A 25,151-nucleotide genomic window follows, 5' to 3' on the forward strand; every position below is an offset into this window, starting at 1 on the left:
CAAATACCCTTTTCCATGTCATCAGACATGTGAAAAATCATTGATCACAGTGGGTCTCTGATCAGGAGATATAGCCAGGGAGAGGTCACGCCATCGCAATCCACTCCCGTGCCGGCCACTCATTCCATCAATATTTTATCATAGACTTACATTGAAAAATATTAACAGAATATGCGACTGGATGAGAAGTGGATCATGCTGCCACAATCTTTCCCTGGCTATATGTCCTAATTGATTAATAACTTTTGACATGTCTGACATGTAAAATTACTGCTAAATTCTTTTGATAACATATTTGGCTTGTGTCCTGACATTATGAAGTTGTCAAACAGATTTGTAACACTTCCTTTCACTACCAGTTGTATTATTAATTTTTAATTTGGATGTTTTAGAAATGTAAGTGCCGGGGGGAGGGGGGGGATATTTATTAACAATGTAGACTGGCAAAAGTTGCTAAATACTGCACAACTGCATTTGCACCTTTTTAAAATGTATGCTGCTCATAGACATCGTTTACAACTACCGGAATCTTCTAAAATTGTAGCAATAGAATATAGTCGGCACCACAACAGATACAATAGAATAGATGCAACTGGACAAAGTATCATTTTCAGTACAGCATGGTGGTGCCCTAAATATAGCAAGTGGTAACAGAAATAATGCAGAAAAGAAACAACCGCTGGCCACTTGACATTCGTGTAGTAGTTAGACTGTTATTTGCGCATAACAAACAATGGGGAGGGAGGACAGACGGATCAGCAGGTGCATTTACCCCAGAACAACGCTTCACGTCTTCGGATGCTTCATCTCGCCAGGAAATCACATGACCACACAAGAAGGTGTTTTTAACCCCATAAGGACAGCCAATTTCGATTTTTGCATTTTTGTTTTTTCCTCCTTGTGCTTAAAAGGCCATAGCACTTACATTTTTCCACCTAGAGACCCACATGAGCCCTTATTTTTTGCGCCACTAATTGTACTTTGCATTGACAGGCTGAATTTTTTCATAAAGTACACTGCGAAACCAGAAAAAAATAAATGTGTGGTGAAATTGAAAAAGAAAACGCATTTTGTTTATTTGTTTTTACGCCATTCGCCCTGGGGTAAAACTGACTTGTTATATATATTCCTCAAGTCGTAACGATTAAAAAGATATATAACGTATAACTTTTCTTTTATCTGATGGCCGGTAAAAATTTCAAACCATTGTTCACAAATATATGTTCCTTAACCCCTTAGCGACCCATGACGTATCTGATACGTCATGGTGCCGCTCGGGGTGTTCAGAGAGGGGTCCCGCCGGGACCCCGCTCTGAACGGAGCTGATCCCGGCTGACACGTGCAGCCGGGCAGTGCCTCTATTAGCCGGCGCGGGTCCCGTTGCCGCGCCGGCTAATTAAGCCTCTAAGTGCAGCTGTCAAACCTGACAGCTGCACTTAGATGCTGTGCTCTCCGTGTCCCTGGTGTCTAGTGGGACGGATCTCCCCCCCGCGATGCGATCGCGGGGGGGAGATCCGTTCTTCTGCCCGTGCCGGGCCTCAGCGTCGGAATGACGCTGATCCCGGCTCGGCAATAGATTGCTATGGCCTGCAGCAGGCCATAGCAATCTATGACCGATCTGATCGATCTTTGCTGTGTATATACACAGCATTGATCTCTATGAGAGATCAATGCTGTTTATATACAAGTCCCCCAGGGGGGCTTCTAGTTAAAGTAAAAAAAAAAGTAAAAAAGTGTTTTTATTAATAAAAAATCCCCTCCCCTAATAAAAGTCCAAATCACCCCCCTTTTCCCATTTTATAAATATAAATTAATAAATAAATAAACATATTTAGTATCGCCGCGCGCGTAATCGGCCGAACTATTAATTAATCATATTACTGATCTCGCACAGTAAACAGCGTCAGCGCAAAAAAATTCCAAAGTGCAAAATTGCGCATTTTTGGTCGCATCAAATTCAGAAAAAATGTAATAAAAAACGATCAAAAAGTCGCATATGCGCAATCAAGGTACCGATAGAAAGAACGCATCATGGCGCAAAAAATGACACCTCACACAGCCCCATAGACCAAAGGATAAAAGCGCTATAAGCCTGGGAATGGAGCGATTTTAAGGAACGTATATTTGTTAACAACGGTTTGAATTTTTTACAGGCCATCAGATACAATAAAAGTTATACATGTTATATATCATAGTAATCGTAACGACTTGAGGAACATGCATAACAAGTCAGTTTTACCATAGGACGAACGGCGTAAATGAAAAACTCCCCGAAATCAAAACAAATTAGTTTTTTTTTCAATTTGACAGCGCAAATGATTTTTTTCCGGTTTCGCAGCATATGTTATGGAAAAATAATGCCTGTCATTGCAAAGTACAATTGGTTTCGCAAAAAATAAGCGCTCATATACGTCTCTGGGTGAAAAAATGCAAGCGCTGTTGACTTTTAAACTTAAAATGGAATAAGCAAAAGCGCAAAAACGAAAATTGGCTTTGACCTTAAGGGGTTAAAATCGCTCTATTCCCAGGCTTATAACGCTTTTATCCTTTGGTCTATGGGGCTGTGTGAGGTGTCATTTTTTGCGCCATATACAACTTTTTGATTGCTTTTTATTACAATTTTTCTGGATTTAATGCAACCAAAAATGCGCAATTTTGCACTTTGGGATTTTTTGGCGCTTACGCCATTTACCGTACGAGATCAGGCGATTACGCATGTGGCGATAGCAAACATGTTTATTTATTTATTTTTATTTAGAACCTGGGAAAAGGAGGGTGATTCAGACTTTTTTTTAGGGGAGGGGGCTTTTTACTAATAACAACACTTTATTTATTTTTTTTACACACATACTAGAAGCCCCCCTTACATATACACTTTGATCTCTCATTGAGATCTTTGCTGTATACTTATACAGCAAAGATCAATGAGATCGGCACTCGTTTGCTTTCGGCAGCCGAAAACAAACGAGTGCCAAGCCGGGGACAGGCGTCATCTTGGAGCGGACCCCGGCAGGTAATAGATCCGGAGATCTCTGCCACTAGACACCAGGGAAGCGCTGGATCCGGTAATCAGATGCAGCTGTCAACTTTGACAGCTGCATCTGATTACCTTATTAGCGGGCACGGCGATCGGACGGTGCCCGCTAATAGCCGTGGTCTTGGGCTACATGTGGCACCCGGGACCGCGGCGGTTTAGAGCGGGGTCCCCGCGCGGCCCCGTTCTGAAGCCCCTTACCGAGAATAGGGTGTAAATATACGCCCTTTGTTGCTAAGGGGTTAAGTAGGTAAGTGATAAACAAACAATAAAAATGAGTTACACACAATAACTAATGAAAACATCCCAGGCAGGCATTGAAGTTGTTTCTCCTGTTAAGGTCGATAAGGCTAATAGCATTCAGTTAAGAAATCCACCAGTTTTCTTTGATCAAAAGTACAGTATTTTCCGGCATATAAGACAACCCCTGACCCATTCCCAGCAGTCCCACATCTCTCCTTGGCGTGATGCAGAGACTCTACCTGTTGCGGAGGTCCCCGGAGCCGACACTGGGGGGGGGGGGGGGGGGGTGGTATTCAAATTTTTTTTTCAATGCACAGGATAGGATATAACAAAATGTATTTTCACTCAGAAAACCCCTTATCTTTGACTCTTCACTGGTGTCCACGTTAGAAAAATGCCCAAAGCATTAAGAGTTAGTTCTGACGTTCTGAACCATTCTGCGTAAGTCTCCAAGGAATTCAAATGTCCAAAGTCTTCTCCATCACATTGCATCAACAGTATCAAGCCCATTTCTACAACCTCTGCCAGAAAATACTGGGAAGAGAACAAGCTAAACAATGCTGGAATTCCAAATGATATTAGAGCTGGCGCTGGTTTATTTTAACAACAATAAGAGCGCGACTTGTCAGTACAGATGAGAAAAATGGTGTTAGAAAAATGAAATTTGTAATTGTGACAGCGATTATCAGAGAACATACGGGCATGAAACGACTTAAAGTGACACTGTCACCTCCTTTTTGCATTCTGACATCTCTACACAGGTGTAAAGGGTAAATTTAGCGTTTTTCATACCTTATTTTATATCATACGTCATGGTGCTTGTTCAAGTAAAAGGTCATCTTTTATCAACTGCAGATTGTGTTAAGTGGGTGGGGCCTCGCAGCATTAGCGCCACTTAGCCCTGCCCACAACGCCACATAGCCCCGCCCCTCACCGCCCATTGGAACAGGCTGGCCGAAAGGTTTAGACCCCACCCCCTTTACGTCAGCCAACCAATGGGCATCAAGGGGGCGGGCCAATGGTGCCATTGTGGGTGGGGCTAAGCGGTGCTAATGCCGCGAGGCCACGCCCACTTAATACAATCTGCAGTTGATAAAAGATGACCTTTTACTTGAACAAGCACCATGATGTATGATATGAAATAAGGTATGAAAAACTCTTGTGCCCAGTTTGGGTGTGGTTTTGCAACTCTGTTTCATTGAAGTGAATTTAGCTTAAAAGGGTTTTCCAGCGAAAACCTTCTTCTTTTAAATAAACTAGTTTCAGAAAGTTATATAGATTTGTAATTTACTTTACTATATACTATTAAAAAAATCTCAATTCTTACCATACGCATCAGCTGCTGTTTGTCCTGCAGGAAATGTTGTTTTATTTTCAGTCTGACACAGTGCTCTTTGCTGACATCTCTGTCTGAGACAGGAACTGTCCAGAGCAGCAGCAAATCCCCATAGAAAACCTTTCCTGCTCTTTACAGTTCCTGCCTCGGACAAGGATAACAGCACTGAACAGACTGAAAAGAAAACATTTCCAGGAGGACATACAGCAGCTGATAAGTATGGGAAAACTTGAGATTTTTAAATAGAAGTTGACTTGAAAGAAAAAGATTTTTGCTGGATAACCCCTTTAATTGCAAACAACACCTGAACTGGAGACAAGGCTCGATAACCCCTAGTAACTGTACCACCAGGCCCAGGCTGAAGCACTGGAGGCGGTCCGACCCACTCTTAGTGGGAGGAAACCCCAGCCCCTCTATGATAGGGTTCCATTGATTCTAATGGAGTCACGTCATGGAGGGGCTGGGGTTTCTTCCCACTGGGGGTGGGTCGGCCCGCCTCCAGTGCTTCAGCCTGGGCCTGGTGGTACAGTCAATTAACCCCCTAAGGACAGAGCCAACTTGCATTTTTGCACTTTGGTTTTTTTCCTCCTTGTGCTTAAAAGGCCATAGCACTTGCATTTTTTCACCTAGAAACCCACATGAGCCCTGATTTTTTGCGCCACTAATTTTACTTTGCAATGACAGACTGAATTTTTTCATAAAGTACACCGTGAAACCAGAAAAAAATTAATTTTGTTTATTTGGGGGGTATTTGTTTTTGCACCATTCGCCCTGGGGTAAAACTGAATTGTTATCTATGTTCCTCAAGTTCCTCGTTATGATTAAAATGATATATAACTTTTATATTATGAGATGGCTTGTAAAAAGTTCAAACCATTGTTAACAAATATATGTTCCTTAAAATCGCTCTATTTCCAGACTTATAGCGCTTTTATCCTTTGGTCTATGGGGCTGTGTGAGGTGTCATTTTTTGCGCCATGGTGTGTTCTTTCTATCAGTACCTTGACTGCGCATATGCGTCTTTTTGATCGCTATTTATTACAATTTTTCTGGACTTGATGTGACCAAAAAATGCGCAAATTTGCACTTTGGGATTTTTTGGCGCTTACGCCTTTTACCGTGCGAGATCAGGGATGTGATAAATAAATGATTTGGGCAATTACGCATGCGGCGATACCAAACATGTTTGTTTATTTATTTATTTATTTTTATTTATAACATGGGAAAAGGGGGGTGATTCAAACTTTTATTAGGGGAGTTTTTTTTTTTACTAATAATAACACTTTTTCTTTTTCTTTTACACTTATACTAGAAGCCCCCAGGGGGACTTCTAGTATAAGCACACTGATCTCTCATTGATCTATGCTGTATATCAACGTTAACAGCTGCATCTGATTACTTTATTAGCGGGCACGGTGATAGGACCGCGCACGCTAATAGCCGCGGTCCCGGGCTACATGCGGCACCCGGAACCGCGGCGGTTCAGAGCGGGGTCGCCGTGCAGCCCCCCTCTGAACTCCCCGAGGCAGCCACAGGGCATAAATATACGCCCTTTGTCGTTAAGGGGCTAAGGAACACATTTCTTCTGCACTGTTTTTTGCCACATAAGGAATTAATTTTAATGCTATCTAGGGTACATGGAAGACTGTGTGATAACACTTAGGCCTCATTCACACGTTCAGTAATTTTACAGGACCATATATCATGTCTACAGTCTTCATCTGCAAACAATCCGTAGTCTGTATATTTTGGGGCTCTGCATTCATTTTTGTGAACGTTAGTCTTGTTTTTGTTTTGTTTTTTAACATAGATTGCGGTTCTGTAAAACTGGATAGTGTGAATACTAGAGATGAGCGAATAGTGAAATATTTGATTGGATTGGATTGGATTCGAATAGCTCCCGATATTTGACTATTCCATCGAATATCGAATCCCATTATAGTCTATGGGAGAAAAATCCTTGGGACCTGGACATCAAGATTCGACGAATCGGAGGTCACCAAGTCCAAGACATCTTTAGAAAGTGATGCAAACACCTCTGGAATGCATCTGGGAAGGCAGGGAATCAGTATAAGGGCGGGTTCACACTAAGGAATTCTCGCGGACAATGTCCGCGAAATTCCGTCAGCTGTCCGCCCGCACATCTAGGCGCCTTTCCGCCGGCCCCATAGACACCATTCTATGGACCGGCGTATTCCGCTATATGCTGAAAGAAGTGTCATGTCACTTCTTGTAGCGGATCGCGGAATACGCCGGCCCATAGAATGGTGTCTATGGGGCCGGCGGAAAAGCGCGTGCCCGTGTGGGCGGACAGCTGACGGAATTCCGCGGACATTGTCCGCGAGAATTCCGTAGTGTGAACCCGCCCTTACAGGGCACGGTATTACCGGAAATTAGCAATTGCCGGCAATCATACCGCACCCTGTAATAGTTAATATTTAATTAATAAGACAAAGTTTCGTTCTAAAAATTATTTTCGTTGTTCAATAGCTTAATTAAAATGAATCAGTGCTTTTGCAATTAAATATACTGTTAATAAAAAAATAAATATATAAATTAATGTGTGTGTGTATATATATATATATATATATATATATATATATTTATTTATTTACAGTATATTTAATTATGTATTTATGTAAGTATGTAAAATTGTATTTGTTTTAATTAAGCTAACTTAGATTAATATTAGTGAGAACCCTATGCGTTTTTATTACCAGAATAACACAAAGCATACATAGCAATAATGAAGATATAGAATATGAGACATGAATGCAGTTTATAAATTAGTGTTGGTGTTAAAGGGGTTATCCAGGGCTACACAAACATGGCCACTTTCTTCCAGCCCCACTCTTGTCTCCAGCTTATGCGGGTTTTTCTGCTGAGTTCTATTGAAGTGAATGGAGCTTAATTGCAAACCGCACCTGAACTGGAGGCAAAAGTCGTGTTGTCTCTGAAAGAAAGTGGCCATGTTTTTGTAACACTGGATATAACCCCTGTAAGAATAAAAAAATTTTCTTTTAAGGTTTTTCCACAGAGAAGAATTTTACTAAGGTGTGCGCCAGTGTACTTGACCTTGGAAAAATGTCCACTATGTGAAAGCACAACGTATAAAGGTAAATAAATAGTGAATAATGGCAGTATTGCACAGTAAAAGTATGGCAGTCATGCTTTTAGAAGACATTAGGAAAGGGCAATGTAAACATGAAGGGAATATGAAAGCGAAGAGCAGGCTTCAGAGTGTTGTGCAGCTGTGAAGGATTGAAACACTGGATAGAAGTTCAGGAGAAACACTGGGCACAGTTCCGCCATCAGCAACGAATCAATGTAAACACTGTTGCTCTCTTTCTCCACTTCTCTGTTAGCAGCCTTTCCAAAGGCTTTGGGACCACACACCCAGACCACACAGCACCAGCTGAACTCACTCGCACGCGAGGCTCAGAAGCTGTCACTAAACTGAAGGGTAGGATGGGGAGGGATGAGTGTATACAGGCTGGGCTGCCTTCCCATCCCCCGACTCCTCATCACTGCAGCTGGCTTGTGGTCAGTAGAATGGAAGGTAATGAAGAATGGATGGAGGAAATGAAGGTATACATATACTTTGTAGTAAAAACATATAGTTCAAGGCTCATTTTGGTAATGACTTGCATGTCTGTGTGTAAAATGGATTAACTGGTAATAATTACTTGAAGGACACCATGTTAAAATACCAATAAATCTGCTATCATTTCCATAGCAAACTGTTACAATAGTACATTAAAAAATATTGGTGCTGAGTTTTATAGTGTCCTGGTTGCTATTACTGTACCATTACCTTCACATGGGTAGTTGACTATTCTATGTATTTTCATTAGTACTGTACAATTCCATGCACATTAAAGGGCTGCACACTATTTTTATGTCCATATTACAGGCCTGGCTTACTGTAGCTGCGGTTTTCATGACCTGAACTGACAGCTGCCAATCTGGATCATGACATCTTTGGTTGGGTTGAGACCTGTGGCCATAATATGGATATGAAAATACAGTGGTGCCTTGGATTACGAGCATAATTCGTTCCGGGACCGCGTGTGTAATTCAAATCCACTCTTAAACCAAAACTAATTTTCCCATAATAAATCATTGAAATGCAGACAATTGGTTCCACACCCCAAAAGTGTTTTTTTTTAATTCTGAATAACATGTAAAACAAATGAAACAAACATTTAGAAACAGCTGAATGTCATGTTATATATTACTGTACAGTATAGAAATCAGCATGTGGAGTATATTGTATAGCAAGTGCATAAACCTGGAAAAACAGCAGCAGTTTGTAGATACAGGATGGAAGTGCAGATCCCCATAATGCAGTAGCATAGTAATACAGGTTAAAATAGAGAAGCAGAGCTGTTGTTAAAGGTCTGTGTGGTCACATGACAGCAATGGGGAAGGGGGTATGTTCAGCATGGACCAATCAGGAAGTGAGAATCACAGAGCTTTGCAGGAGGACAGTGACAGAAACTTTTCTATACAGCAGGGTGAATGGCTGAGTGTAAGTGCAGGCACATTATAGCAGCAGTGTGTATAGCTGAGTGTAAGTGCAGGCACATTATAGCAGGAATGGAGAGGATGGGAAACAAGGGCTGACAGAAACTGCAGGGAGTATGAAGGAATGAGTGGGGCATATGTTGGCACATACATCCAGTACTCTCTGACCAGGGAGAGAGGGGTTACAGCTATTATAGAGATTACCTCCACAGGTCTGTTCCCTGATGTAAGCACCCGCTTGAAGTAGATCTGCTATGATTTGGAAGGTGAGGAAGGCTTCCTGGGTCAGAGTCCAGGGCTGTAGACCCCGCTATGCAGACCATTTACCTCCCCCACTCCACCTCCCACCCAGTACAGGGAGCTCTTAAACCAAAGCAATGCTCTTAAACCAAGTTATAATTTTGAAAAACTGTGAGCTCTTCTTGCAAAACCCTCTTAATCCAAGTTACACTCAAACCAAGGTATCACTGTCCATATTAAGATAGTTTGAGGCTATATTCACACATACCATTTAATATGCATTTGGGGTACAAACCCACACACCGTATACACAGCAGATACGCAACAAATACGCAGCAAATACGCAGCAGATTTGTTGGTACAGATTTGATGCTGTGTTCAGTTATTTAGATATAATCTGCTGCGTGTTTGCTGCGTATCGCAGCAGTAAATACGCTGCTTATACGGTGTGTGAGTTTATACCCTTAAAGCGACTCCGTACCAACAATCTGACCACTGTACAAGTGGTTTGGGGGGGACAGATTGTGGGTACAGAGTCACTTAGCTATATTCCAGTAAATTGTGCAATTCGCAATCAAATCTCAATATCAACTCCATCAAAATTTGTTCACAGTAAAAAGTGGTTTTAAGAAAACATAGAAGATAATAAGAAGAGGAAGCCACATCCATATGCAGTTGGTGTGTCACTTAAGGTTGTTAAAGCGATAATGTATCCACCAACCCACCCCCCAAACCACTGGTACTGTCCATTTAATGAGAGTAAGGCTGCATTCACATAGTTCAAGGTTTTTCACAAAAAACACACATGATAGTGACCAAATTTTTCCACTAATATAAAGGTCAAATGTCACAAAATGACACATAAAGTGAGACAGGTCAGATTTTGAAAAATGAGCTTGGTCATTAGGGCCCAAACTGCTGTAGCTGCAGCATGAAGGGGTTAAACTGTGAGAGAATTCAGGTGGGATCCATTCTCCACAATTTGTGGTTCTGCCCCTGCATAACATCCTACTGGGCTGGATGCAAGAATATCTTTTCTTTGGTTTTCCCTCCTATTTCACTGTGGAATCCCCAGCTTGTTTTGCTATCTTAGGATTTAACGGTATACCCCCAACGATGCGGATATTGGCATGTAAAATGTTTATAATCTCGGAAATTGTGCTAACGAGATACTGGAAATCCAGTGATCTTCCCCCTCATCACGCAGTAATTTCTGCTTTAAATACCACATATGTATACGAAGTGGTGATTGCTTCGGGTAAGCAAGCTTATGCGTCTATCAATGCTATATGGGACCCATGGTCAGAATCCGGTTTATGGTCACCCAACTCCTGAGTCTTCAAGGCTTAATGTAATGGTGACTTATTTACCTGTTGAGACCTCCATGAATGATGGTTTTGTTGTCACCTCTGGTTTTGCTGTTTTCCACCTGGTTGGACTGTAATTGGTGATATATGTTACACAATGTGCTGCAGTTCTGAATTTTAGTTTAGTTTTGTGTTTATTTCTTTTGTCGCACCCTGCCTGATGGATGCCAGTGTTTATACTGACAAACGCACTTGCACCTGATATTGATACTATTATGTAAAAATTGTATGATTGAAAAACTTTTAATAAAAACGATTGAAACGAAACTGTGAGAGAATAATTCTGGCACCCCTATTTACGATGCCACCCCTCTTTCCTGAAGCCACTCCTTTTTTGGATACTGCAGAAAAAAGAATCTAATAATTGTCTCAAACTCTTGATTAGGCTTGATCGAACATCGGGAAAAGTTAGGTTCGATCGAACTTTGTCACGGCCGCGGCGGCGTCCCGCGTTCCGGGCCGCCGCCGCGACCGCTTCCTGCCCCATGCAGCAGCCGGTGTCCATAGTCGGGGACCCGGCGCTGCTATCACCTCGGCCCCGGGGGGCGCCTCACCTCTCCACGCTCCTGTCTCCCGCTGTGCCGGCCGGCGCGCGCGTCCCCGCCTCCTAGGGCGCGCGCGCGCCGGCTGTCTCAGATTTAAAGGGGCAGTGCGCTCCTAATTGGTAGTTGCACCTAATCACTCCCCTATAAATCCCAGCATGCCCTGTCCCCTGTGTTGGAGCCTCTACATGCTTCCCATAGCGTTTGGCCCAGCTCCCTGTTGTTCCTGTGTCCTGTCCGTTACCTGGTCCCAAGTCCCTGTTCCTGAGTCCTGTCCGTTACCTGGTCCCAAGTCCCTGTTCCTGAGTCCTGTCCGTTACCTGGTCCCAAGTCCCTGTTCCTGGTTCCTGTTTCCCTGTCACTCCACCTGTTCCCGTGTCCAGCCTGTCACGTGCGCTCTCACCTGCAGACCATTGCCTGTGCCATCTCCTGCCACGCCTCGCCTGCCGACACCAGCAACCAAGCCAGGGGTAGCGACCTGGGGGTCGCCTGCCGCAGCAAGTCCATCCCGCCTTGCGGCGTGCTCTGGTGAAAACCAGCGGCCCCTTAGACTCCGCTCCCTGGTGAGGTTTGTGCCATCGCTGGTGCCGGTCCAGTGGATCCACTACTCCAGGCGTTACAGTAGGCTCCAACCATGGATCCCGGCGAGGTGCCTGATCTCCGTGATGTCGCCAGAGTGGTCACTCAGCAGGCGCAACAAATCCAGAAGCAGTCACAGCAGATCCAGCAACTCACTGCCGCCTTACAGCAGCAGACTACTGCCCAGCGCACACCACCTCCTGACGCTTCTTCTTCACTCCGACTGGCCCTCCCAAGCAAGTACTCTGGGGACTCTAAGTTGTGCAGAGGATTCTTGACTCAGTGCACCATGCACATTGAACTTTTGAGTAGTCAGTTTTCCACCGAGCGCTCTAAAGTGGCTTTCATCATCAGCCTATTAGAAGGTAGAGCCCTGGCCTGGGCCACGCCACTGTGGGACCGTGATGATCCAGTTGCTGCCAATCTCCGGGCCTTCCTATTCGAGTTTCGCTCCGTCTTTGAGGAACCTGCCCGTGCTTCTTCAGCCGAGACTGCTCTCCTCAACCTCTCTCAAGGCAGCTCCTCTGTTGGTGACTACGCCATCCAGTTCCGCACCCTGGCAGCCGAATTGGACTGGAACGAGGCCGCCCTATTGGCCACCTTCAAGAAGGGCCTGTCTAGTCGTGTGAGAGACGTGCTCGCTGCCCGAGACCTGCCTACCTCCCTGAACGAACTCATTCTACTGGCCACCCGAGTTGATACTCGTTTTTCGGAGAGGGAGGAGGAGGTTCGGCATGAACATTTACTAACCCGTTCCCGTCGCCATCCCCAGCTGGCGCCGGTTTTCCAGAATCCTGACCTTTCGATGTCCCAACCCTCTCCTGAGATTCCTATGCAGGTGGAACGGGCTCACCTGACGCCTGATGAAAGAATCCGGCGCCTGGAGCAGAATCTCTGTCTCTATTGCGGTGGTTCCGATCACTTCCGGCTGGGATGTCCCCTACGTCCCCAAACATCCGGAAAATGCTCGCACCTAGGTCCGGTGGGACAGGTGTCCCTAGGTGTGAATGCCACCATTCCAAGTCTGTCTATGCCAGTTTCCATCCGGACTCTCTCAGGACGAAATCATCAGACTACTGCCTTCCTCGATTCTGGGTCAGCAGGCAGTTTTATTGCGGCAACATTGGTCCAAAGATGGCGGCTACCCGTGACCCGACTAGCCAGGCCCCTGTCTATCTCCTCGGTCACAGGCGAAATTCTTACCGACCGTGTGTACTACCAGACCGCACCTTTAGTCCTCCAGGTGGGTCCTTTACATCAAGAAGAGATATCCTTCTACGTCCTGCCCCATTCTTCCCCCGCGGTCCTCCTGGGACTCCCGTGGCTGCAAGAACATGCCCCTCAACTGGACTGGAGAACCGGGGAGATTCTCAGTTGGGGTCAGGACTGTTCCAACCGGTGTCTCAGGTCACCTCAGACCAAGTGTACTATGTCGTTTCCTGTCCCAGCCAAGCCTCTACCCGACCTACCGGCAGAAGACCAAGACTCGGCGGATGCCTTCTCTGCCGAGGTGTACCCTCTCTCCGTACCCAAGACTAAGGTCGTGTCCTCTCACCACCGGGAGAACTTACAGAAGGTCCTCGTCCACAGACCCACAGTCCCTTGCCATGTTTTACCGCCTGATCGCCTAGCACCAGTCGTCACCTCCTCGCTTCAGAGAGTACCCCCCGGAAAGACTCATGTTCACCCTGCGCTTCGAAGAGGTATTTTGAAGTGGGGTCATTCCTCGTTGGAGGCCGGGCACCCTGGAGTCCGTAAGACCGGCCAACGGATCTCTCGCCACTACTGGTGGCCTAGTCTGTTTCAAGATGTCAAAGACTTTGTGGCTTCCTGTGCCATCTGCAGGCAAGAAAGAGGGGGAGGCCAAAGGGGGGGGGTACTGTCACGGCCGCGGCGGCGTCCCGCGTTCCGGGCCGCCGCCGCGACCGCTTCCTGCCCCATGCAGCAGCCGGTGTCCATAGTCGGGGACCCGGCGCTGCTATCACCTCGGCCCCGGGGGGCGCCTCACCTCTCCACGCTCCTGTCTCCCGCTGTGCCGGCCGGCGCGCGCGTCCCCGCCTCCTAGGGCGCGCGCGCGCCGGCTGTCTCAGATTTAAAGGGGCAGTGCGCTCCTAATTGGTAGTTGCACCTAATCACTCCCCTATAAATCCCAGCATGCCCTGTCCCCTGTGTTGGAGCCTCTACATGCTTCCCATAGCGTTTGGCCCAGCTCCCTGTTGTTCCTGTGTCCTGTCCGTTACCTGGTCCCAAGTCCCTGTTCCTGAGTCCTGTCCGTTACCTGGTCCCAAGTCCCTGTTCCTGAGTCCTGTCCGTTACCTGGTCCCAAGTCCCTGTTCCTGGTTCCTGTTTCCCTGTCACTCCACCTGTTCCCGTGTCCAGCCTGTCACGTGCGCTCTCACCTGCAGACCATTGCCTGTGCCATCTCCTGCCACGCCTCGCCTGCCGACACCAGCAACCAAGCCAGGGGTAGCGACCTGGGGGTCGCCTGCCGCAGCAAGTCCATCCCGCCTTGCGGCGGGCTCTGGTGAAAACCAGCGGCCCCTTAGACTCCGCTCCCTGGTGAGGTTTGTGCCATCGCTGGTGCCGGTCCAGTGGATCCACTACTCCAGGCGTTACAAACTTGAACCTAGCCGGACCTTCTGCATTTAATTGCTGATGCCTTCACAGTCTGTGCGGAAGAAGAAGACATCCCGGCGACCGCCTTGATTTTTGGGATACAGCCTATTACCTAGCAATCAAATACGGAAGGTCCGGCTAGGTTCGAGTTTGATCAAACCTAGCTTTTCCCGATGTTCGATCAAGCCTACTCTTGATAAATGTGGTGTAAATCATGTAAGCCAGTTTTTGTTGCACAGTGACTGAGAATTCTGACACAGGCCCGTTTCACCCATACAGTATGAGGCCAGGTTCACACTACGTAAAAAACACGGCCTTATTTCATACTAACGGGCTTAGTTGCCCAAACAATGGCCATTATTTGCAAAACTACGCAACTACGCCCGTTAGTATGAAATACGTTACCTGGCCGCACTCCCACCTGCTTCTCCCTGATGTCCGCTCAGCCAGTCAGTGGCTGTGGCAGGACAGCGCACTTATTGGCTGAACGAAATATCAGGAAGCCGAAGCCACAGAAGCAGGCTGGAGCGCAGACGGTTAAAGTATTTACCGGGTCGCGTTGGGTTAAGAGGGGTGGGGCTTTTCATACTTGCAGCATGATGAAAATTCCTCTGCGAGTATGTAAACCCATACAAACTGACAGGACACAGAATCGCAGCCAATTTCGCTGTGGAACTTGCACTGTGATCTTATATGCATGAACCCACCCGAAGGCTATGTTCCCACACAGTATTTTTGCTCAGTATTTTGGTCAGTGTTTTGCAGAATTGGATGGCCGCCATTTAATGGCATATAATTGCCATTATTTTTAAACAACTGACTTTTTTTTATATAATGGTAATTATTTGCCATTAAATGGCAGCCATCAATTTCAACAGTGTGTGAACATAGCTATATCTGTGTTTTCAATCCACTCCTGGTTTTGGTAAAAAAATACTGAGCAAAAATACTGTGTGAGAAAAAACAGTATATCCGCACATATATTTTTTATCGTTTTGCTACATAGTCTTTAAGAATAATTTGATGAGTTTTATTCTTGGAAAAAGTATGCCTAAAAAAGTCAGGATTTCACTGCATATGCATTAAATATAGCATATTCTGGAAACTAAATACTTCATACATACTATATGTAAAAGCTTGTGACCATTTGTTGAATTACATTTGTATATACAATTTACATTTTTCACTAGCCACTTTAAATATAAGTTGAATGATTGTGGGTTTTTCATCTGGTTCTAAGATTTGACAAGACTTCATATAAGTCTCAAATCCCAGCTTGGTTTTCATCAAAATTTACCTATAATTACCAACATAGTTTGCATTCATGCTCTGTGGACATACTCGAACAATCCAAGTTCCATATTCTCCTCAAAGTGGGAACATACCAGGGGCTACATTCAGTGGCATAGCTACCATAGAGGCAGGGAAGGGATTTTCTATGGGGCCCTTGGGGGGAGGGGGGCCCGGGGATGCACAGGGAGGATAAGAGCCTCCTGTGTCCTTTTGCTTAACCCCTTGTGTTCTGCAGTGTATAAGTGACCCAGTGTTTCTTACATGCTGCAATACAAAAAAGGGTTAATAAGCTTAAGACAATTAACTCTCTGCTCCACTGCTCTGATAACCTCTGACCTTTGTTCTCTGAGCTCCTGCAGAGGTCAGGGGTTATCAGTGCTGGAGTAGTAAAGCAGAGAGCAAATAGTCTATTATTATTAACACTGGGTCACTTACACACTGCAGTACATAATGGGTTGAGCAGAAGGTAGTCCTGCTCTTATTAAATACAGTGGACCGACAGAGCAAGCAGACATTGGCTTTCTGCTCTGCCAGTCACTCTTATGGCTGCACGCAGGATTCCGCCTATGGCCACAAGAGATATTATTTTTTGGCCATGTCACCGAGTATAGTGTGTAGGGGGGGGGCATACAGTTTTTTGCTATGGGGCCTCATGAATCCTAGCTACGCCCCTGGCTACATTGTCACAGTGGAATGAAAATCTGCTGTGAGAATGCGGACCCATAGGCCATAACAGTACCGAGTATCGCAGCGGAGATCGTGGATCAAGCTCTAACCTGTTTTTCCATGTGGACATTACCACTTAAGAAATAGGGTGTCCTACCTTATATATGTTATAAATGTTTGATCAATAGGAGTGAAATAGACTCTAGAGAAGTTCTGTATCTGTTGCTTGAAGGAAAGACATAGCTGTACATACATGATCCACCTCCTCTTCAATGAATGGGAAAGATGGAAACAGCTGAGCATGCCCACTTCATATTGCTAAAAGATAAAACAGGTGAAAATTGGGCTCTATAGTAAAACGTGTGATGTACTGTAATACAGTATAAGGATTATGGACAGAATAATTTTACAGTCTAGGGTTAACATATAATCACTGTATAAGAACAATGCACATAATGATGCCAAATAGTAGGTTAATATGCACAGTGATGTCACATCACTTTTATGCTGACGGAACCATGATTCATCAGGGTGGCCTCTGGTTTCTCTCCACCCCACCAGCCTTGGTTTATAGATAGTTTACAAACAAGTCCATTAGTCAAGGCTGGTGAAACTGAGAGAAGCCGCCATGGGCCACCCTGATGACTTGTGCTTCAGGCAGCATGAAAGTGCAGTCAGGTTCCCTTTAATAGATAGGTTAAATAGATTCCCTTTAATAGATAGTCATGCATAGGATTGACACCTTTTCTGCCTAAATAAATTATCCATGTATTCTTGACGTAAACCAGCTGGATGGATGATAAAAGGACACTTATGGCTTTTGTGGAATTAGGAGGGGTATATAGACTTTTCACTGATTTTCCCGCCGCAGTTTTCCTCCAGACCCACCTGAGACCTAGTCTTGTTAAAGGGATAAGCAGTCTTAGCGTATGTCTCTTAGAATGTGAGAAGGGAATGCTCATATTTCCCAACCACAGTTATATTGGGACGCGGCCAAAGCTGTATTAAGAGGCCGTATCATGGCCTACAAAGCCAATATGCAAAAGAAGGTATTTGAGAAAATTCTGACCTTCAGTAAAGCACTTAACAACCCCCTCAGATACCACTAGGCAGAATTGGCAACAAGCCCGGTCAGTATATGAACATTGGCTCGAGAAGAAGGAGGGATTACAAAGAACTTATTTTGAGGCACTACTATTCCGTCACGGGAACAAGGCGGGTAGAATCCTTGCTCGCTTTGCTAGGGGCCCTTTCTCTTCCCAGACCATTACCCACCTGAAAGATGATCAGGGTCAAATTATGAGACATCCCCAAAAGATTAATGAGGTGCTGAAGGGCTTCTATGAAAAGCTGTATGGCAAACAGGTCTCTCCCGTCGGGCCTGGGAACCAGCAGGGTCCCAGCTGGTTAGACGGCGTCCGCCTCCCTACTCTGTCCAAGGAGGACAGGAGTCTACTAAATGCTCCGGTGTCGGTGGAAGAAATCACAGCAGTGATTTCACATTTCAAATCATTGAAGGACCCAGGCCCCGATGGGTTCTCGGGGGACTTCTATAAAATCCTATCAGACGAGGTTAGCCAGCCACTTTGCAACCTATATACTACCTTCTTGGAAGGATGCCCGGTGTCCAGTTCCTCCAACACGGCCCACATAAAGGTAATATTAAAGCCGGGTAAGGACCCACAGAGCCCTAATTCTTACCAACCTATTTCATTACTAAACTTAGATTTAAAGATTTTGTCGAAAATCATGGCGGACCGCCTGGCCCTCATTATGCCACGCCTTATCTCTCCGGCCCAAGTGGGTTTCATTAAGGGGAGGACGGCCGTCGTGAACGTCCGCAAAGTTATGGCCGTGTTGGACGAGATTGAGCTCAGGCCCCACCTGCATCCATCCCATGCATGAAGTATTGGGGAGGATGGGATTTTCTGGTCCCTTTTCTGATTATATAAGGGGACTGCACACTACCCCCCAGGCACGTATCCATACCCCGGGCTTCCTATCCTCTAATTTTCCCCTGTATAGGGGAACACAGCAAGGCTGCCCGTTATCCCCTCTACTCTTTAACCTGGCCATTGAACCACTTTCCAGGAAATTGCAAACGTTCGGGATGTGGAGGGGATACGTGTAGGCCAGACCACTCTGAAGGTGATCTTATTTGCTGATGACCTTTTGGCATTCTTGGGCAACCCAGATAAAGATTTAGCCAGAGTATTTATATATTTACATGACCTTGGAACCTTATCCGGATTCAGAGTGAACGTAGATAAGAGCGAAATCTTATGACTTACAACCTTCAATGACAGGCCTAGAGATGGGAGACATCAGCTACCAGTTAAACAAGCCCCACATTTTATCACGTACCTAGGGATTAAGATCGGTAAAATGGCTGGCTTCCTTTATTCCCTAAATATTCCCCCAACAATCACAAAAATAATGTCAGATCTACAGAAGTGGTCCAATTCACCCCTGTTGCTTCTGGCTCGCACATCACTACTTAGAATGATGGGATTTGCTAAACTACTCTACCCCCTGCAGACAGTCCCGGTCCTTCTGAAGGACCAGGATGTAAATAGGTTAAACTCTTCCTTTATAAAATTCATATGGGCCGCTAAGAGGCCGAGGATTGCGAGGAAGAAGTTAATCTTCCAAAAAGACAAAAGACAAGGGAGGTCTTAACTTCCCTGATGTGAGGTGCTATAATCTGGCCTGCCTCTTGAGGCACAGAATTGACTGGATGAGGGGATCCAGCTTATTCTCTAATCTGGAACCCTAAATAGACTTTTACACACGAAATACACGCATCTCCCTAAGGAGGTGAAAGGTTGTCTCATGATGAGATACACAATAAAAGCATGGCAACACAGCAAGTTGATGGGGCATCCTATCCTCATGAGTAAACATATGCATATTTGGCGCCACCCGGAATTTGCCCAGGGATACCAAAACCCAACCTTTCATAGGTGGAGAGACAGGGGCGTTCATTCTGCCCTAGACCTCATCCATGTGAGAGAGCATGTCCATGTGAGAGATCTACCTTTCCGGAGATACAGTGACAGTTCCTTTTTTCACGACTTAAAAATCTTAAAGGGGAGCTCTCGTCTAACCCAATAGCAGTATATGTAGAAACCTCTACCCCTACCCATACCCTGTCATACCTGTGTCTCACCCTAAGAAACTCATTGACTGCAGGACTCCTCCCTTCGCTGTTCTCCTACTGGATAGCCAAGCTTCCACTCCCGGACCTCAGCGACCAAATTCTTAGAGCCCTTAGAATAACTCTTAAAAAAAGTGTTCATACTGTGATTGCTGATTTCTGAATCACTACAATTTCATCTAGAAATGAACTGCTATGGTAGGATTCTCCGAGTACTTACAAGCATGGGCACACATACAAAATCAACATGGCATGGCAGATGCCTGTGGAGAAGGGCTATTTTCTTTAATAAGAAGCAGATCTGGCTGGCGGCTTGTATACGGTTTTCTGCATTGTCTACAGACAGCAAGGTCCACACTGTTTATTTTCATATTTTTACATTTCTCTAAACCTGTCAGCTCTTACTGATTCTCACTAAGCTTTGGTGATTTGATGTCAGTCTCTGGAAAAGCTTCATTATATATTCAGAAGGGTAAAAATGTTACAAAAAGATAAGATTAAGATATTAAATTACTGAATTTAAGTTTTTACCACCTTATTCTCACACATTTAACTAATCTGGAGTCAGATTTTCTGAGGCCTGTGTTCTGTTGAATTTCTGCTATGTTATGGAAAAAAATGGATTAAAACATTTACACAGTATTTTTATTCAGCTGTTCTTTAGAAATGCTGTAATTCTGAAACGAAAATATGTCTGCAGTGTAAATAATCCTAAAATGGATTAAAACATCCAAACAGTATTTTTATTCAGCCGTTTTTTAGGATGGCAGTCATTTTGAAATTAAAATATGTTTGTATTTTGATAATTACGGCTGTAAATAATGATCCTACAGCTGTCATTTGGCCTGAAAATAACAACTGTTCTTAAAAAAATGTAAAAAAACAAAAAAAAGTTGTGTGAATATACCCTAAAAAAGTAAAATGCTGTTTACCAATGATGCCAACATTACAAAGTATACATATTGTAAATGTGAATTATTAGCTCATTTATGTGGACTGACTATCTTTCTAAAAACTTCTTTTAAATCGTTGCAAAATATTGGAGTTTTCCATAAATTATCGCTGAAGATACCAAACAAAACATATACTGATGTTCCTAGAGCTGACAACCCCAACCAACTTAGTACTTAGGGATAGGGCATTGGTAAATGAGCTGACCAAGGACTTAATGGTCACTTCGGCTGAGCTCCAAAAATTCTGTGTGCAAATGGGAGGAACTTCCTGGTCAACAATCACTGCAGCACTCTGACTTGAACACTGCTCATGCTTCTCCATTTCACTCTGAACTGGTAGACTGCCTTTCTTTATCAGTTAGTTTACTCACCTGCGACAGTGCACGGCTGCTGGCCAATCAGCATTCATCTTTACTGGGCCATGTGATATCACTTCCGGCATTTTGGTCTCCTTTTTGCTGTTACTAAAGACCAAAGGGCATTAGTGACGGAGTCTGGACTGCAGTTTTCCAGTAAGTGAGACACCTAGTGGCTGATTGTACATTATTGTGTTTCATATAGAAAGGCCAAAATATAGTGCCCATCAAACATATGACATGAAGCTTGTATGCCAATCAGTCAACGGCCCCTGTAATTTGGTCCAGTATGTACTCATACCTTAAAATAATCATGTTTTGAATTTTATCTTTCCATTTTTTATTATTTATATTTAGTAAAAAAAATGTTGCTAGTCTACTAAAGTGAATCATTCTCTTAATGAAAGATGTCCTATGCTGCCAATTGTTTGTTTTATTTAGAAACATACACTGGGGAGAATTTATTATTTAGCGCAACATTTTTGTCCTCTTGTATGCCAAAGTTTAGTGCATGGCAGTTACATGTCATTTACTATTTTTCTACGCTACTGAGACAACACTTTTCAGACATAAACTTGCTCAGACCTTTCACACCCATAAACGTGGCTTAGCTAGATTATATTGCTGCCAAATTTACTAGTGAACAAGGTTAATTTCTGTTTTTTGGTCTAAATCACTGAGACATTGCCAGTGGTCTCAGACTGCAAAGATGACAGCATCAGCATCCAAAGATCACAATGTTGTATTGCCAGTCAGACCTATAGACACCTGGTATATTGGGCAAAAGTGACACTGTCACCCCCTTTTTGCATTATGACTGCTCTACACAGGTGTAAAGGGTAAATCTTGCAGTTTTCATACCTTATTTTATATCATATGTCATGGTGTTTGTTCCAGTTAAAAGTGATCTTTTATCATCTGCGGACTGTGCTACCTGGACGGGGCTCCGCGGCCACAGCACCACTTAGCCCCGCCCACATTTACACAGTAGCCCATCATCGGTGCATAGGTCCCACCCGCTCAGCGGCCATTGGAAGGCTGGGCCTAAAGGTTATCGCCCATGACTTCACTGAGGGGGCGGGCTAAGTGTTGCTGCGGCCACAAAGCCCATTCCAGGTAGCACAATCCACAGATGATAAAATATCACTTTTTACTGGAACAAGCACCTTGATGTATAATATAAAATCAGTTATGAAAACTGCAAAATGTACCCTTCACACCTGTGTAGAGAAGTCATAATGCAAAAAGGGGGTGACAGTCTCACTAAATGCTGTGATCACTATTGATTTCAACATTTAAACAGTTAAATATGATCTGAGATGTTATTACCAACAGATGTCAACTGCAGATAGAATCTGGGGCTTTAAGTTGTCGGCATAAGGTGTAAGGGGAACTCCTGACCATCCACTGACAGATGATTTCTAACAGATAAGCTGCAGTCAGAGCAGAGAGCACAGCAACGCTCAGCCCTTCCAAACGCTCCCGTGTATGAGGAGGAAAGGAATCATAACTCGGTCAAATGATCGTTTAGCTTTCAGTTATTGAAGATGTATGGCCACCTTTAGGCATAAGTGTTAAATAGCCCTATTTTACTGCAAATTTCACAAGTTGCGATAAAATATTCAGATTTTTGTTGCAATTGTCACAGCAAATATATTTTCAAACTATGTTCATTTTGTATTTATTGTTTCCTTATTTGTTAATATACAGTATGTTTATTTTTATAGAATAAAAGATTTTTAAGATATCTTGTAATTTTATATTACATAGAAACTAGAGAGTACAATCACTAAAAAAGAAACTTAAAATGTGCTCATTGTGATCACTATTATTTTTCTTGGCTTTTTTGCCCTTAGTTACACTAGTTATGAAATTCTTAATAAAAAAAATAGATATTTTCTGGGGAAAATATGCGCAAGATATCTTTGTTCAGAGTAAAAACTTCAATCATAAGCATATAGACAGGTTAGGAAATGAACTTCTCTGTAGACATAACACAAGCGAACACAACTCCTGCTTTAGGTAATGGTCAATTAAATAAATAAATTCCAGCAAGGCGCTCAGCGATAATATGAAATAGCAACTAAAGTAAATAGACAGAAGGGAATAATGCAGCCAAATCCATTCAACCCCAAAAGGGCTAGAAGGGGTAGAACTAATAAAAGATAAAATGTTTATTTAATATCTTAAATAAAAATAAAAAAAATAAAATAAATATAGTGACAATATTTGCTGACAATCTACTGTTAACAGTGGTTGCTTTATTGTTTTAGAGAAAAGAAATCTTCCAGGTTGCAATGCACAATGGCATTAAACAAACTTAGACTTCTTATATTAAACTTTGCTAAATAGGCTTTGAATAAACACATTATCCTACTCATTTAGGACATAGGAGACCAGATAGATGGCAATAAATACTTGGACAGTTCTTTTCCTTATAGGACAGACTGGGTTTACCTTACTCTTGATCAATAGATGAAAACAAAGTTTTAAAATTTCATGTATCTCTCCTGTTCATCCGCATAGTCTTCTTGGCATTAGTTGGACTTGGTGGACTCATGTCTTTTTCCAACACTATTATATAACAATGTTCATACTTATTCTAAACATCTATTTTAATGTCCTGTTCAAATTTATACAACATCTGGCCATTGCAGTATGATACAGTAATGCTCAAAATGTTACAATGTGCACATACCCTTAGGCTGGTTTCACACAGCCATAATACAGCTGCATTTTACCGTCTATATTACAGTCACAACACCTAGGCTCCCTGCAGTTCTGCTAAAATGAAATTAGATCACCATGGAAAACGTTTTAAATCTATTATTCAACTACTGTTTATCCGAAATCACCTTTTACTGTATATGAATGGGGACAAAACTATTCACTCATGACAGTATTTACAGCAGCCAAACGTATGAACCCAGTCTACAGGTACATTTACACCTTTGCCATGGTTCTATTGAACCAAACTTAGATCACCATGATGTAGTGACCCCCCTCAAATATACAGTACTGTAAAAAAAAATCCCCTTACAATCAGATAATAATCGGGCATACTTTTATAAGTATTTGATATTGTTCCCTTCAGCTTCCTGTGTTCTGCATACAAACACAGTGTTATTAGCGCCTCTGGATTTTTAGAATGAGCGTCTATTTATAGTGGTGCTGAACACATTTAAATATGTAAAATCAATATTCAAAGTGAAGAAAGACGCCAAAGTATCTAAGAAAACATTCCTGTAGTTACAAACTGAAATGTAAGTGCACAATATGTACAGCACTGAAACAATACTGATAATATCATGTGTCCACCTCGTGGCACATTCCCATACTTTTTCAGGATAAAGTACAGCAATATCACACAGATTTTTTTTTTTTGCTTCCGGAATAGGTTCAGTCAAGTACTCCACATCAAAAACAAAAGTCTGTCTTTTGTACTATTAAATAATCTTCAGAAGCTTGAAACAATTCTTACTGCTTTCATTCTTGGCTCATAGAAGAACACTGCGATCCAGCAGGTCTGTGCACTGCTGACCTACAGGCATTGTTTTCCTAAACAAAAAGTACAAAAACACACATTCATTATTTTGTACTACTAAAAATACTCAGTTATTCGTAGATTACAGTGAGAAATGTTCAGGAAGTGATGGGAGTGGTGACAATTCTTTTCTGCATACTTTTTTGTTGAAACTTTTTATACAATGAGGTACTATTTACAAGTTTATATTTGGCTAGGTTTCTACTTTTGCTTATAAACTGCTTCAAAAGTTTGCACATTAATTAAAAAAAAAGTTTGTTCACACCCTAAGTAAGTCGTTAATATTAATGAAAGAAAAAACAATCACTTTTTATAATGATTGGACAATATTTGGTTTCACTTCTGAAAAGTTGGCTCTATAACATATGCTTAAATGCCTGCATTTTTTCCTGAAATAGCTCCAGTCTTGTCCACAGGCTGTATCTGGTATTGCAGCACTATTCTGTACAAACCCTTTAAAGTTTTCCTGTCATGTAAAAACAAAAACAAAAAACTTGTGCAAAAGACACATCAAAAAGTTTTGATCAGTCATAGTCTCAGTGCTGAGACCCTGACCCTACAGCTGTGAGTAGGGCTTCTCTGCCTAAATTACTGTCATGTCCTTCTCAATGGAGCCTATTTCCTGCAGTAAGTTGGAGAAGACACCAAGCAAGGGAGCAAAGCATTCATCTAAGGGCTTCTCCTGGCTGTATCTAGTG

The sequence above is a fragment of the Dendropsophus ebraccatus genome, chromosome 2, assembly GCF_027789765.1.
Source record: "Dendropsophus ebraccatus isolate aDenEbr1 chromosome 2, aDenEbr1.pat, whole genome shotgun sequence".
NCBI lineage: Eukaryota > Metazoa > Chordata > Amphibia > Anura > Hylidae > Dendropsophus > Dendropsophus ebraccatus.